At 49.0% G+C, this 15,704-nt stretch overlaps 1 long non-coding RNA gene across 1 annotated transcript; it reads left to right on the forward strand.

The window, feature by feature from the left end:
• The first annotated feature begins 1,282 nt into the window (after positions 1-1,282).
• Positions 1,283-2,879, forward strand: LOC104875185. Its single transcript, XR_783997.3, has 4 exons — positions 1,283-1,380; positions 2,319-2,466; positions 2,551-2,573; positions 2,767-2,879. It is a non-coding gene; the product is annotated as an uncharacterized LOC104875185 (long non-coding RNA).
• The last annotated feature ends 12,825 nt before the right edge of the window (positions 2,880-15,704 follow it).

Here is a 15,704-nt window from a genome sequence, read left to right on the forward strand (position 1 = left end):
TCCGGGCACTGGCTCCCCCAATAAACACGAATCAGTGGCTCCTCCTGGCCTCTGCTTCCGCAGAGAACCTGGGCGCTGCAGGCCGGGACACCCTCCGACTCCCCCAGGCCCCGCGCCTGGGTCTCCCGCGCTCGGGCCAGAGCCGACCTCCTCCTCCATCAGCTCTGCCCCCTGTGCGGCCTCCGCCTCTGCCAGGGGTCCGCTTCCCTCTGACCAGGCCCCTTGAATGTCGGTGTCGCCAGGATGCTGGCCAGTGATTCTTCGATCGCCCCTGCAGTGGCCACGCTCACGACCCCAGCTGCCGCTTGCAGGCCAGCGACTCCCAGATCTAAACGTCCTCCGGCTGGAGGTCCTGCAAGGCAGCAAAGCCTCCCCTCCCTCTCTCTCCCGTGTGCTCTGCCCAATCTGGACTCCATGCGTCGTCGGTCCCTGAGGACCTGCCCTGGTGCCTTGGGGTCCATCTCTTCCGCTCCTGGAATCCACGGTGGTCCCAGCGCTCAGCACCTCCTACCTTAACGAGTACCGTGGGCCCCTCACCCAGTCCCGAAGCATCTTCTAAGTAGATGTGGCCTTGGCACATGTCTCAGGGTGGGTTTACCGGAAGCAGAGGGTGAGACAAGGATTCCTGTGTAGGTGACTGGGCGAGGGAGAGGCAGAAACCATGGTCGTCTCCGGAGTTACCGCAGATGAGGCTCTTCAGATTGGCCTCCTCGGGCTGAGGGAGCTGGGTTAATTTGTTCCAACCCCTCCCGCAGCAGGGAGAGGAGAGAGCTATCAGTGCTGCAGCAAGATGCTTTCTGTCCCCTCAGGGCTGGAGGAAGTACAGCCTGCTAATCAGAAGGTGCGGCCAGGCCAGGACCGAGGGTGTACTACGCGTAAGGCGGCCGGGCTCCGGGACAGGCCGGAATGGTGTCTCCCTGAGCTCTCTGCTTGCTGATCTCCACAGACCCCACTGCAGAGCCTGCCCCCTTCGTCCTCGCCTGCCCTCTTGCTGCAGCCCTTTCCTTCTCCTCCTCATGGCTCCTCAGTTTTAAGAACCGCCTGTCCTCACACCTGTACTTACATAATTTCTTCCTCTGCTCCGCCCTTCTTTTAGGTGATCGAGGAGGCTCAGCTGTATATGCTAGGTTATTTAATGCAACTGGCAGTGGTATAGGAGTCGGGCTTCCTCCCGCTCCTCCCGCTCCTCCTCCTTCTTTTTTTTTTTTTTTTTTTTTTTTTTTTTTTTTTTTTTTTTTTTTTTTTTTTTTTTTTTTTTTTTTTTTTTTTTTTGGTACTAGGACTCAAACTCAGACCTTGCACTTGCCAGGCAGGCATGGCACCACTGAGCCACATACCTCGCTGGAGTTGGCCTTCTAAGGAGTTATCTCCATTCCACAGGTAAGGACATCGAAGCTTAGGGGAACACAAAGCCAGCAAGTGGCAGGGCAGTGTTTTGCACCCAGCTCTCTGCTCCAGAGCCTGTGTCCCTCATTAGCAACTAAGATGGGCAGTGCTGTGCCACCCAGGGCAGCTCCTCAGCTCCGCAGTGGCTTGTCCTCCTCCCTCCTCACCCAGACAGCCACCTCCTCCTCTTATCATACCCTGGGGCCCCTCTTGATATGGATGCCTTTTTTAGAGCAGGTGTGATATAGCATAGTCATTTGTGTTTTCACCTGACTTCCCTTTTCAACCCTTAGTGCCTCACTTTTCTTCTTTAGTGCTTGGCCTGCTGTCTAACTTGGAGCAAGGCCTTGGTTAACTTCTAAAATTAGAATTGTTTTTTTTTTTTGAGACAGGGTCTCACTGTGTAGTTCACACTGCCCCAGAACTCACTAAAAATGCTTGCTCTGCCGCTAAAGATCGTAACTTCTTTTGGCAACAGAAGATCATGGGAAAGAGCCACAAAGGCGAAGAGAGCCAGGAGGCATATGTTTTTCCTCACCTGGGTCCAGGGTGTCTGTCAGGCACTCACCTGCATGTGTCAGCACCACCCAGTGCACATGGGTGGGCCTTCTGATGCCATGTGACCGGCGGGGACAGGAAATGTCCAGCGACTGTCCCCCCACTGACCATGGGGAAAGGTGATTGTAGAAGGAAAATACAGCTCCTTCCTCCCTGCTCACCCCCATCTCCCACAAGTTGTCTTTCACAAAAAATATGCAGCACAAACCACTTTCTTTACAGTGCGTTGGATTTTTCTAGGGCTGCAAAAGTGAATCTGCTAATGAAGGCAACATGACTGTCTTTTCCTTTTACAGCATCTGTGGATACTGGCTGTTTGTGTCTTCTTGACGATGTTTCAATTGCCTGTTTTCTCTGTCTGTCTTCACTTTCAGAAAAGGCAGCTCTTCCTTCTGATTCTGAAATTCCCTGTGCAGACAGCACAACGCCTATTGGAACCTGAGGAAACGCAGGACCAGGCCCGGGGTTGCGGAAGTGCTGCTCTCCCCCACCGGCCTCATCTGACCTGGAAGATGCTAGCAGGTTTTTTTTGTTGTTGTTGTTTTCTTCTATATGGGTGATCCTTATTGCAGTTCTTTACTTCTCTCTTTTTTTTTTAAATTTAAGGTCAACTTCAAGATTATTTACTGGTATGTTTTTACTAGGAAAGTTCGCCGAAAATTTTATTATACACTTGTGTTTGCATGTTTGGAGATGCATGAAGGCACAAGAGGTTTAAACTTCTTTGTACTTTGTTTTTGCTGTGGTGAAATATGCATAATACGAGATTTATTATTTTTACCATTTCTATGCACACCATTCAGTGGCACTAAATGCTTTCAGGTCATTATGCAGCTGCCACCTCCCTCCATCCCCAGAACTTCGTTCTTCCACTCAGAAACTGTTCACATTGTGCAACATCTGTCCAGCCCCGCTTTACACTTGTTTAAAATAAGTTTTTATAATAAAATCTTAGACTTTCAAAAACAGATTATATGTTCACTCCGTCCTTAAAGACTGTATCTGCTTATTTCGCTGTGCTTCCAACATTATTTTTTCTGTGAAGTTTCTTCTGAAAAATTCATCTTGGTGTCTAACAGATGAGTCAGCCTAAAAAGAAAGTTGCAATGCCAATTTTTTGAGGTGTTCAGGCAACTCCTCATAAAGATGCTAAGAAAAGCTATCAAGAATTATCTAGTAAAGCCAAATATGGTGGCACATGCCTGTAATCCCAGCACTCCGGAGGCTGAGGCAGGAGGATCGCTGTGAGTTTGAGACCAGCCTGGGCTACACAGTGAGTTCCAGGTCAGTCTCAACTACATAGTGAGACCCCGTCTCAAAAAACCAAAAAAAAAAAGGGAATATACCCAGTAAACTAGTACAACCACTGTGAAGTCAGTGTTGAGATTTCTCAAAAAACTGCAACTAGAAATTACATTTGATCCAGCTATTCCCCTTCTAGGTATCTTTCCAAAAGAGTTAATAACATCATATCACAGTGATCCATGCATACCCAGGTTTATAGCAGCACAACTCATGATAGCTAAATCCTGGAAGCAGCCTGTACATCAATCAACAGATGACTGGGCCAATAATTTGTGGTACTTACACACAGTGGAGTTCTACTGAGTCATAAAGAAAGATAAACTTGAATCATTTGTAGGAAAATGGATGCACCTTGAGACCATAATGTTATGTGAATAAATCAGGTGCACAGGCTTGAATAACACATAGCTTCTCTTACATATAAAACCCAGAGTAAAAGTAAGAGCAGAATAAAAGATAAGAAGTAGGGAGATAGATCATTTTGAAAGGGGAAGGAATCAAGAGGTGGAAGGAGGAGGAGGAAGGGAAGGTGAAGGGGTTGAAGAAGGGATTGAGATGTGCTGTGTGCAGGTGTGAACTCTGCACAAGGAGTGTAAATATGTGTTGCACACATGTACTAACAAACTAAAATAAAAAATCATTTGGGAAAGAATATATCTTTCCCAATAACTCAATTACCGTGAAGCTTGTTCACCAAAGATGATGGCTCTTTGTGGACTGTATCCTTGCCTTACTCTGTTGTCTTTCATTTTTCAACCCAGCAGCATTTTACAAAGCCCGGAGCTTGCTCCGCACTGTACCAGGCGCAGTGGGAAATAGGAAAGTCGAAGTCGTGGTTACTGCCTGGAACAGCAGTTCCTGGGGAAAAATGCAGTAGGAGGACATGCTGGTCCCTCATTTAGAGCTGACTACAGAAAGCATAGTAACTTCTAACCTAAAATTAGTACACCATTATGAACATGCAAGATAACCATTAATATGTTCAAATATTAACTACTGAATGCTGAAGTATATCACAGTAATAATAATAATATTATTAACTCCTAACAGTCATTAAGCCTTTGCTATGTTCCCAGCAACATACTGGGCTTTTAACTCACATTGGCTCATTTAATCCTGACAAACCCTTACAATTAATTGGCTGCCGTTTTTGTTCCCAGTCTATGGCTAACAGTTGACATGCAGAGATTCAGGGCCAGGTTCTAAGCAGCGATGAAATGAGGATCCCAGCTCCGATGTGCCCGAATCCAGGGCCAAGTACGGTGTTTGCCATCGTTTTTGGACAGCCTTTGCCATCCCATGACATCATCCAGGGCGTTTTATTTCTGTTCTGGAATTAGAAATTTTATCTTTCATTGAAGTGGAGATGAGAAGGGATCCATGTATTAAAAGTGTGCAAGCAGAGGATGTGAGGCTCTCTAACTCCACCGCGTGTTCCCTGACACCAGGTTCCTCACTGGTGTGCATGCCCGTGCCTGTGCTCTTCTTACGAACTGTCTTCCCGGCCCTCCCTCGGTCCCTTCCCTGAGACCATGGAGGCCACTGGGCCAAGGTCCGTGGTCGACCAGCTGCCTAATCCCACTGTTTGCATGTTAGGCTTGTGGACCCGCTGGTGAGGAAGTTCGGCAGTGCTTAACAGCCTGCCTGCTTATTTGGTGATATACAGCCGTTTTTATTTTTTGAGCATGCATCAAAGAGAAACCCATGAATTGAATCTATCTGTCTGTCTGTCTATCTATCTGTCTGTCTGTCTATCACCTATCTATTTATTTTTGAAAACCACTGCAAATTCTAGCAACGGGGAAGGAATCCTCTCCTCTCTGGACCAAGAGTGGCCTTTATGCTCAGGAGGGCCGTTCTCACTAGAGACGCCAGGGGGCGCCCGTGGGTGAGACGTGCAGTTGGCCAGGACAGGGAACAACCGAGTAGGGTCCAAAGGATCTATAAGGAAGGGTCCTGACGCGCGGTGGGGACAGAGGTCGTTTCAGGTGGAGACAGCACATTCAAGGGTACCAATTCTCAAGAGCCAGCTAGGCGAGGCTTCCCGAGACCCTACAGCAGCAAGACCATAAATCCTCCAGGGAAAGAGGAGAGTGCTTTGGGTTTCTTGTTTCTGTATTTATACCATAAATATGGAACCTTTATTTATATTTTTCTGAGGCTTTCAACCACCTTGAGTATCTGGCTAAAGCCTTTCTTTGTCTTAAGCTATATACACAAAGATTAATGTTGTCAGAGTGGCATAAAAGCTGGTCTTGTGGGAATATTTTATCAACTAAGTACGCGGAAGGGCCGTCTAATAAAATGCTGGCTCTTTAGCTTTTATGGTGTGCTGCTTGGTACCAAGTATTTTGTTTTTTATCTCCCTTCCTGTGGCTAATGCTTGTAAAGCTGGCAATGATTTTATCTGACATTCAAAATATCAACGTAAAAGCCTCTAAACCCTGTAAAGAAAATTGCTGTTTTTCTTCATTCTTTCACCAGTATTGAGAAACTCCTGAAGATATCTATGGTTAGGCAATTTGCATTCAGATTGTTGTTACTTAATCTGGCTTTCTTCTTCTTTTTTTTCCCCCTTTCGGTACTGGGGATCAAACTCAGAACCCTGCACTTGTGAGAGAGGTGCGGCACCACTGAGCTAAATCCCCAACCCCTGGCTTCCTTCTTTTAATAGATTATGACAAAAATTAAAGCACGTCTTCTTCGAGTGAACTTTTGCTGCTGGGGACTGAACCCAGGGCCTTGGGCACACTAAGTTTACCCCATACCACCAGGCCACGACTGCGGCCCCCTCACTTAGTTTTAAATTTGCCCCAAATGGAGAATAATAACCACCAGGCTGGGGAATAGCTGCTCAAGCAAAAGCCTCCTGAGAATTACCAAACGGAATCATTGAGAAACCATGGATGGGCCCGCCCGTCCTCCTGCATATTTATTATACCCACAACAGACCCATCTTAGAGCCGGACATAACCAAGCCCTGCCTTGGGAATCAGATGAGGGGAGCCAGAGTGAACCATGGCACCTATAAGACATTTGTAAGATCGAAATTGTGACCCCGACTTTTCCAAGAAGCCATCCATAAATCTTTTGGAGAGGAGGTTGCTGGGGACAGAAGGAGGGCCTTGTGCATGCCAGGCGCTTGCTCTTCTCTGTGGTGGAGACACACCTGCCCCCCATCAGTGAGCCCTTCAGGAAAGTGCTCGGGCTGGGCTGCTGTGAGGTTTCCCGAATGGCTTCGAGGTTTGCCCCCGGCAGCCTCCTCTGGAGAACAGGGAGAGTGGTGAGGCCCACTTTCTAAACCCTGTTAGAACTAGTGGCATCCTTCGGCTGGCAGGGGCTGTGCACACCTGCCTACTGGTGGTGTGATACACGTGGGTAGTGTCAGCTCGCGCCTCTGCCTACGTATATGGGGTGGGAGAACTGTTAGTGAGGAGAAATGAAGCCGTGGACAGGTCTATAGTTTACTACAGTAAATGCTTCTGGTTCACAGAATAGAGGAAAAAAGTGTGAACTTTAGGCTAAGGCATAGTCATGATTTTCCATAAAATAATGTCTTATTTCTGACGACTAGGAACATTGACCAACCAGAAACTGGAATGGACCTTTCAGAGTTAGTTGACTTGAAATTTCTTCACCAGAAAGTAATATATAAGAAATCGGAGAGTTTGTTTCTTTTTCATAATAAAAGGGGCCATTAAGAGTAACAAACTAAGGGAGCAAGGTGGTGCACACCTATAATCCCAGCTCTTTGGGGGCTGAGGCAGGAGGATTGCAAGTTTGAGGCCAGCCTGGGCAACTTAGTGATAAGCGATCAAAATAAAAAAATGAAAAGAGAGCAGGGGCATAGTGGGTGATAGAGCCCTGGCTTAGCAGGCACAAGGTCCTGGGTTCAGTCCCCAGTGCCCCCCACAAAAGAGCAAGGAACCGATCTCAGTGCATATGCTGGGTGTCAGAGAGAGGCTGTTGGCCATTTAGTTAAAGTAAGATGGATGATCATAGCCCCTCAAATGTGAAAATAATAAATCACCCAATTTATTTTTTGAATGAATAAAAATGTTCATGATATATGGCACCGTTTTCGTTTCTTAAGTGAGCATCAGAGCGTATAAAAGAAGTAGAAAAGCTCACAGAGTAAAAACTAATCCTTCCTTATAAATTAGACTCTGTGGCATCCAGTCCCCACCCCACCCCCAGCTCAACAGTTCTTTGGGTTCTTATGTAAGCAGCTGGCTCGAGTCCTTTATGAATATCTGTGCATCACATGTGTTTTTCACTGAACACAGATCCTATACACTCAGTCCATAAATATCTACATATCTGTCTCATTCATTTCAATGTCTGCATAGGCTTTTTATTTTGGGTTGTGTTGCTGTGGGGCTGGAGGTTGAAACCAGGACCCTGTTCTTGTCCGGCCAGGACTCTCCCACTGAGCCAGAACTTCAGCCTTTCGTGGTATTCATTCAGCTGCCTGGCTGGACCATGTGGACCGTGTGGACCATGTTTTATTTAGCCAGTTCCTGTTTGAGGCATAAGGAGGTTGTTCCCAGTCTTTCAGAAATTCCAAATTAAATTACAGCGTATACGACATATGTAATCAGATGTAGTCTTCCTCACTATCTTTTGCCTGGTAGGTTTTTGCTCATTTTAAAATTTTCAATATTTCCAAAGCATTTGGTTTTGGGTGTGTTTCTGGTTATACCCAGGCATTGATTGTTTATTTCCAGCAGTTGCTATAGTGTCCATTTTGTTTTATTTTTTTTAATAAAAAAATTTTTTTTTGTTTTTTTTCATACAGTCTCGCTGCGTAGTTCAGGCTTACCATGAACTCACTATGTAGCCCAGACTGGCCTCAAATTCATGGGGACTCTCCTGTCTCAGCCTCCCGAGAGCTGGGATTATAGGCAGGCATCACCATGCATGGCTTTTAATGTCCATTTTAGGTACAGAGATGCCTGTCACTGAGTTCATTAAATGAAGAGCTTGTGATGGAACCTGTGGGTCAAGGCCCGACGGTGTGGGCTAATGCAGCTGGGGCAGGTTGCCAGCTCCAAATAAGGGCAAGTTTGGGCCATTTCCACTTTCACTCCACTAAACAGCTGAACAATACAGCACCTCATCTTTTCCAAGAACGAGGCACTGGAGGTGTTGATGTGAGTGGTGTGAAACCAGGTCAAGTCTAGGTTTGTCAAGTGTAGAATTCTGCTTTCCAAACGTAGGACAAATACAGCTCAAAATTAATCTGGTCAGTTACATTTTGGCTTAGTTTTTAAAACTTTGTATTTTTTTTCCTTAATTATGAAACAAGTCATTCATAAGCAGAATTTTCAGGAAGATTTATCCCCTTTTTATAAAGAAAAAAAAACAAACAACGTAAGCTATGTTTTTCACAATCTGTGTAGGTGTCCACAAAATCAGTTCCCTGGGTACCACCCTGCTTGCTTCATCTGGCGGGAAAGTTCCTTCCCAGGACACAAGGTGGAGGTCCCAGGGGCCCAGTGTCAGGTCCCTGACACCTCCGCTGGCTCCTTCCCCTTGGCTGTACTCGGGGGCACGTGTGCCTCAGCCTGGTCTGCACCGCTCAGCGTCTGTCCCTCAGCCTAGAGGGTCTTCCAGGTGCTCTGTGCCAGCTTGGGCGTCTTGGCTCTATCACTGAGCAAATATGGCAGGTGTGACCTGGGGGTTTGTAGACCTCGGCCCAGGACCACACTACTTCAGCTACTTTTGGTAGCTGAAAAGTATTCCATTGTTAGGAAATATACTTTGTCCTCCATATCTGTGCATTCAACCCGTCATGCATGGAAGATATTTGAAAAAAATGTGCCTGCACTGAGCATGTGTTACCTGAACAATAGTGTCCAACAACTAGTCACATATTACACCCTAGTGGGTCTTATAAGTCATCCAGAGATGACAGAAGTTGTGTAGTTTCTTTTTTGGTTTTGTTGTTTTGTGTTTTGAGACAGGGTGTCTCTATGTAGTTGAGACTGACCTGGAACTCACTATGTAGCCCAGGCTGGTCTCAAACTCACAGCAATCCTCCCGCCTCAGCCTCCTGAGTGCTGGGATTACAGGCGTGCACCACCGTGCCTGACTGTCTCTAGTTTCTTAAGAAGCTATTTCAGCAAAATCAGGAATGAGGAAACCATGGTGAGCTGAGCTAGGGGAGGAGCTCAGTGGTAGTTTGTGTGTTTAGTGTGCAAGAGACCTCGGGTTCCATTCCCATCAGACACACACACACACACACACACACACACACACACACGTGTGCATGGAGGAGGCCACAGGGCAGAGAAACAGTGGATTTAAATCAGGATGGCAGTGAAGGAAGCCTCCCTGAGATGAAGTTAGCAGAGTTAGAGAGCAACTGAGCAGAGGTAAGGGCTTGAGGAAAAGGGGAGCGGTAGGCGGGCTGATACAACAGAAGAGCTTAAAAACAACAGCTGCTAAGTGTGTGTGACATCTACTGCAGCACTTGGAAGAAAATACAAGCTAAGTAGACAGAAAAGTGTGCTACCAGGGGGAAAAAGGAAATGACCAACTCTAGAAAACAGAAAATTTCATACAAGAGAGGAAAATGTAATCCTAGCACAAAAGGCTCACAGCACCAATGCTCCGGGAGTGAATGATGTCACTTTCTCGGTGTGTAAATACTATTTATACTACCTGTGTTTACATTCCTGCTCGGTCACCTGTCCAGCTGTGTGACCTTAGGCACATTACTGAGCTCCTCCACACCTCAGCTTCCTCGTCTGAGGACTAGGATGATAACAGCCCCCCCCACGAAGCTGTGCTGGGCGTTGTGAAAGGAGACGATTCATGTGAAGAGCTTATCGGTTTATTAACTGGTATTTACTGAACACCTTCTAGGTGCAAGGCATTGTGGTAGGTGCTAACAGTACTTCTCTGTGCAGGGAAGCCTCAAGAAGCGGGGCTCTTTGGGCAAAGACCTGACAGACACGAAGGGGTGAGCTATGCAAGGAAAGGCTGGCACAAGGGACACAAGCGGGAGAATTCTAGCAAGCTCAAGAAAGAGTGTGGACACCAGTATATCTGGAAAAGAGAGAGAGGGGATGGCAGAAAAGTGTCATGGGGTAGGTTCTGCTCCCGAACCCTGCGAAATTCTGACCCCACTTCCTCAGAATGTGGCTGGTGCAGTTTGAGCTGGACTGTCCCTGAGCGCCTGTGTGCTGAGGCTTGGGTGCCAGGCCTGGTGTAGGGGAGGCAGTGGACCTTTAGGAGGTGATGCCTGTTGGGAGGAAGGCAGGTCTTTGGGGCGGTGACCTTGAAGGAGATACTGGGACTCTGGCCCTTTCCTCTTCTTGTTACTTCCTGTCATTGAGGAGGGAAGATTTGCTCCGCCTCAGCTCCTGTCATTACTGTCCTGCACCCTCCAGCAGAGGCCTCACAGCTGTGTATCCATCTGACCATGGACTGACGCCTCCAGAACTGTGAGCCAGAAGTGACCTGTTCACTTTCTAAAGTGACTGTCTCTGGTATTTTTATGGTAATGGAAAGCTGACACCGTAATTTATATGAGGACAGGATTTTAAAATAAAGATAACTGAGGTAAAATGAAGTCATTGGATAGGGCAGGCCTTACCCGTATGACGGAGTCCTTAGAAGAAGGGGAAGTTTGGACACAGTTCATACGAAGAGGAGATGAGCAGAGGAGACACGAGAAGGCACCACCTACATGCCCAGAGGCCTGAAGTAGATCTTTCCTTCACAGCCTCTGAAGGAACCAAGGCTGCTGACACCTTGAGAAGGCCTTGATCTTGAGTTTGGGTGATCTTGGATTTCGAGGGTTCAGAAATGTGAGACAGTCAGTGTGTGTTGTTTAACCTACCCCACTTGTGGTACTCTGTTATGACAGCCTTAGCCAGTGAAGAGAGTCAGTCAGAGAAGAGTTGGGAGCCATTGTAAGATTTTGAAGCCATGCAAGGTAATGCACACTTTATTCTCAACTGCTGGGGAGGCAGAGACAGGGGCCTTGACCAGAGCCCTAGCCACAGGAATGCTGTGAAATGATCAGATTTTGGAGATGGTGTGAAAGTAGAACCAGTGGGATTTCCTGACAGTTGGATGTGCTGAGTGAGAGAACCAAGGATAACTCCAACACTGGGGGCCAGGTAAATGGAAGGAGAGATCCGTTCTGGGCAGGGGTGACCAAGACTCCGGGAGATGGCTTTTGGGGTTGATCAGCTGGACTTCAGGGGGTGGCATGTTGCGTTTGAGATGTGCTGTGGGCATCTAAGTGGAGACATCAGGAGGAGAGCTGGCCTCATGGGCCTGGGGTCAGCGAGGGAGCCATGAGAGGGACACAATCCTGGGGAAGAGTGACCAGCGGGGTCCAACTGTGACAATGCCTGGCAACTTGTGTGAGTTCGCCCCACACCAGCTCATTCTTGCTCTCATGAGTGTCGTGGTGAGCAAGGAGTGTGGTGAGTACAAGCTAAGTGCTTAGACTCCACCACAGAGTGCAAGAGCAGATGCCGGAAGCAGACAAATCAGGGAGCAGCACCGTGAGCACTTTTGGAGAAACGGAGGCAGAGGCCTTAGAAAGTTCTCACGGCGGCCTCTGAGAGATGCATCCAGTGGGGGAGGAGGGGAGTTTTGGACAATTGTGCATGCACTTCTTTGGTGAAGACTTGTTAAAGGGCACTGAAGGAGGACTTTGCTGTGCGCACTCCTACTTGTCTGTGGTGACTTAAGAATGGGGTCGGGACTGGCTTCTTCTTTAATGACATCTCACTCTATTCCCTACGCTCTTTTCTGAGAGAAAGCCGGATGTCTGGCAAGAGCAGGAGTAACCCGGGCAGGGGGAAGAGCAAGACTAGGAAGAAAGTAATTAGAAACATTTTCTTTCTCGAAGGTTCTACGTCCTGTGCTTCCTCCTGCTGCTGAGGGTGGGTAGGAAATCAGGAGACACCTTCCCACCCTGTGCCTGTCGCCTGTGATCCCCGGCTCTGCAAAGACGACGTGGCCTTTCTACTTTCTACTTTCTACGTGGCCTTTTGTTTCTAGGAAACAAACAGAAACGCAGGTAGCAACCGACGAAAATGAGTCGGTATCCGGAGACGGGGAGACCCGAACACATGGGGGAAGAGGCTGAGTCAGTAAGGACCTGATGCTGCTTGCTTGTTTTCTCTGGCTTTGGCTCCAAATGAGCGGTTTAGCTCCCACGCAGCGAAGTGTGAAGTATAAATGTGGCTTGGTGATGGGGCATGTTCGGGGTGGGGAGGGTGGCACCATGTTTTCCCCAAGTCCCCAGAGCCCTGAAGAGAGGCTGGGGAAAGGAACAGAAGGAACAGGAGAAGGGAATCAGAAAGTGGGAGGTGAGAAAGAAAGCCAAACAAGACAGGGAAAAGAAAGGGTAACAAAAGGAAGAGGGGGCTGGGTGCGGCTCAGGGTCTTTGCCCAGCAGTTGTGAGGTCTGGGTTTTATCTCCAGTTCTGCCCACCCCACAAAAAGAGAGAGAAAGGAAAAAAAAAAAAAAAGAGGAGAGATATAGGAGGCGACAAGAGAAAGGGCTGCGAAATCAGTTTGAGTGACTTCAGTTCTCTGCGGCTGCCGTAGCGAATCACCACAGTGAGATGACTCAGAAGTAAGGATAAAAACAAACAAACCACAAAGTAAGAACACCCCGGGGTTTCAGCCCCTGGGTAGCTGGCCCTGCTGCCTTTGGGGCTGTGACCAGGCAGCGCATCATGGCAGGAGTGCGTGGCAGAGCAAAGGTTCCCTGCATGGTGACCTGGAGGCAAAAAGAGTGCGAGGTCGGGCTGGGTCCCACCACCCCTTCAAGAGCACACATTCGCCTGGGGTTTAGCTCAGTGGCTCCACCTGCCTCGCAAGCGCCAGGTCTGGTGTCGATCCCCGGCACACGCATGCACGCACACACACACACACACACACGCACACACGCACGCACACACACGCACACGCACGCACTCAATAACCTAGCCCCCTCCCACGAGACCCCGGCCTCCTAAGGGCCCACCCACCTCCCACTGGTGCCCTTTGCTGGTGACCAAGCCTTTAGCATATGGGCTTCTGGGGGACAGGGAAGATCCAAACCGCAACAGCGCTCAGGGCTTCTGCCAGGCCGGACTTCAGTCTGCGCCAGCGAGTGCGGGGGATCCGGGTGGTGAGGCCGGGCTGGGCCTGGCTGGGAGGCACTGAAGGTCACACCGCCTTCTCAGCTTGGGAGAGAAGGCACAGGCTCCTCCGGGCTCAGAGCCGAAACAGCAATGTGACCCGGGGCCTGCAGGCACAATGCGCTGGGATGAGATGGGAGGAGAGGCCCGCGGGACACTGCCCCAGACGGCGAGGGGTCTGAGGTCTCAGCCAGGCAGGGCTGGCCAGGCAGGGGAAGGCTCTTCCCGCTGGCCGCTCACTCCTTGCTTAGGGTAAGTACATGTGGGAGTCTCGGCCAGTCCTCTCTGTAGTTCTCGCTGCAGATCAGAAGCGGAAACGCCCTTTGCTCTTCGTTAATCCTTTTCTTTCTTTCTTTCTTTTCGCACTATGTAGTTGAGACTCACCTGGAACTCACTATGTAGTCCATGCTGGTTTCAAACTCACAGTGATCCTCCTGCCTCAGCCTCCCGAGAGAGCTGGGATTACAGGTGTGCGCCACCATGCCGTTAATCCTTTTCTGGCGAGTTGTTTTCTGTCAGTTGCTCTGGGGTATCAAAACTCTACCTTTTATTTGGGCGATGGGAAGACTGAAATATTTCACCAATCCCTGCTGGCCCAGGAGCTGATGTAAGGCCTGAAGACTCCCTGGCCCTCGGAGAGCTGGGGCGGGCTGGGGAGTCCAAGAGGATGGACAGCAGACCGGAAGTCAGGTAGGTGGATTCACTGAGAAGCTCACCTTGCCACTGGGAAGTCCGTCATCCGGCTCCACCCTGAACCGTGGTCCACCGCTGCCTCCTTGCTTTCTCCTGCTCATGCCTCGTCCAGACAGCCAGAGTCTGCTGTCCAATGAGCAGCCACACGGATAACCCGGAGATCGTCCCGGGGAGTGCAATAAAGCCAGGCTCAGAAGGACACACACTGTGCAGGTCCACCCATCCAAGCGCCGCAGCAGTCAGATGCATGGAGACAGACAGGAGAAGGTGGCTGCCAGAGACCGGGTAAGGAGACTCTAAGCGGCTAATGGTTCTGTGAGATAAAAGAGCTCTGGGGATGGATGGTGGGAATGGACACACAAGTTTTAAGTTTATGTGCATTTTACCTCAGTTTAATATATAGATTTGACACACACACACACACACACACACACACACACACACGCCCCACTGTGAGCACCGGGCACCTCCAGATCATCAGCCCAGCCCTGGCTGCCTGTGTCTCCGGCCGGGATTGCGGCAGTGACACCCTGCCTGGTCTCTGCCTCTGCCCTGGCCCCTGTCACTTTGCTCCCAACTCGGTGGTCAGAAGGATCCAGGTAAAATTTCAAGCCCGAAGGTCTCACTGCTATCTCAGGACCCCCCAAGGGCTCCTCTGCTCGTGTGGAGGAAGAGCTCAGCCCTTCCAGAGGTCCCCGTTGCAGGTGGGGCTGGCGGCCCGTATCCTGCTGTCACCTCTTACTGTTTCCTCCCTGGGCACAGTTATCTCCTTGCCCTGCCAAGCATCCTCCTGTCCCAGGGCCTTTGTCCCCACCATTCCCTGTCCCTAAGAGCCAGGTGGTGTCCTGCTTCTCTCCCTCAGATCTTTCAGGCCTCAGCTGTGATTCTCAAGGGCAAGGAGTCGCCCTGGCCCCTTTGTAAGTTTACCTCCCTTGTTTGCCCACACTAGCCGTCCTCCTTGCCCTGCCCTTGTCAGCCTCCCTTGTTTGTTAGGCTGTTCATTTATTTCCAACTTATTTTCTTCACTCGGTGTAAGTTCCAGGAGTCTGGTCTTTCTCTGATTGGTTTGTTGCTGCCTTCCGACATGGCTTTTAAATGAATAAATTCCCTACCCCTGTATCAGGCATACAGAAACCACAATTGGTATTTCCAGCAGTTATCCCTCTTTATCCACTACCTGCAGTTTTAGTTATGTTTGATCAACCACAGTCCAGAAATATTGAGTGGAAAATTCTGGAAATAAACAATTTATAAGTTTTAAATTGCTCTTGGTTTTCAGTAGTGTGATGAAATCTCACGCTATCCTGTTGTCTTGCCCAGGACATGAAACCTCCTTTTGGTTTCAAGGTATCCATGCTGTATATGCTACCTGCCCATTAGTCACTAAGTATCCATGTTGGTCATCAGAGCAACTATCACATATTAGTATATTATAATTGTTCCACTTTATCTTTGGTTATTTTGTTATTTTGGCTCATGAGTTCTTAGGTTTCAGATTCCAGGGACGGCATGGTGGGAGGGCATGCTGGGGCACTCTAGGAAAGCTGCCCTGATTCATCCCTTGATGGCCAGAAAGCGGGGGGGGGGGGGGGAGGGAGGGAGGGG

This window comes from Fukomys damarensis, unplaced genomic scaffold (genome assembly GCF_012274545.1).
Source record: "Fukomys damarensis isolate Sample0158 unplaced genomic scaffold, DMR_v1.0_HiC HiC_scaffold_11, whole genome shotgun sequence".
NCBI classification, from domain to species: domain Eukaryota; kingdom Metazoa; phylum Chordata; class Mammalia; order Rodentia; family Bathyergidae; genus Fukomys; species Fukomys damarensis.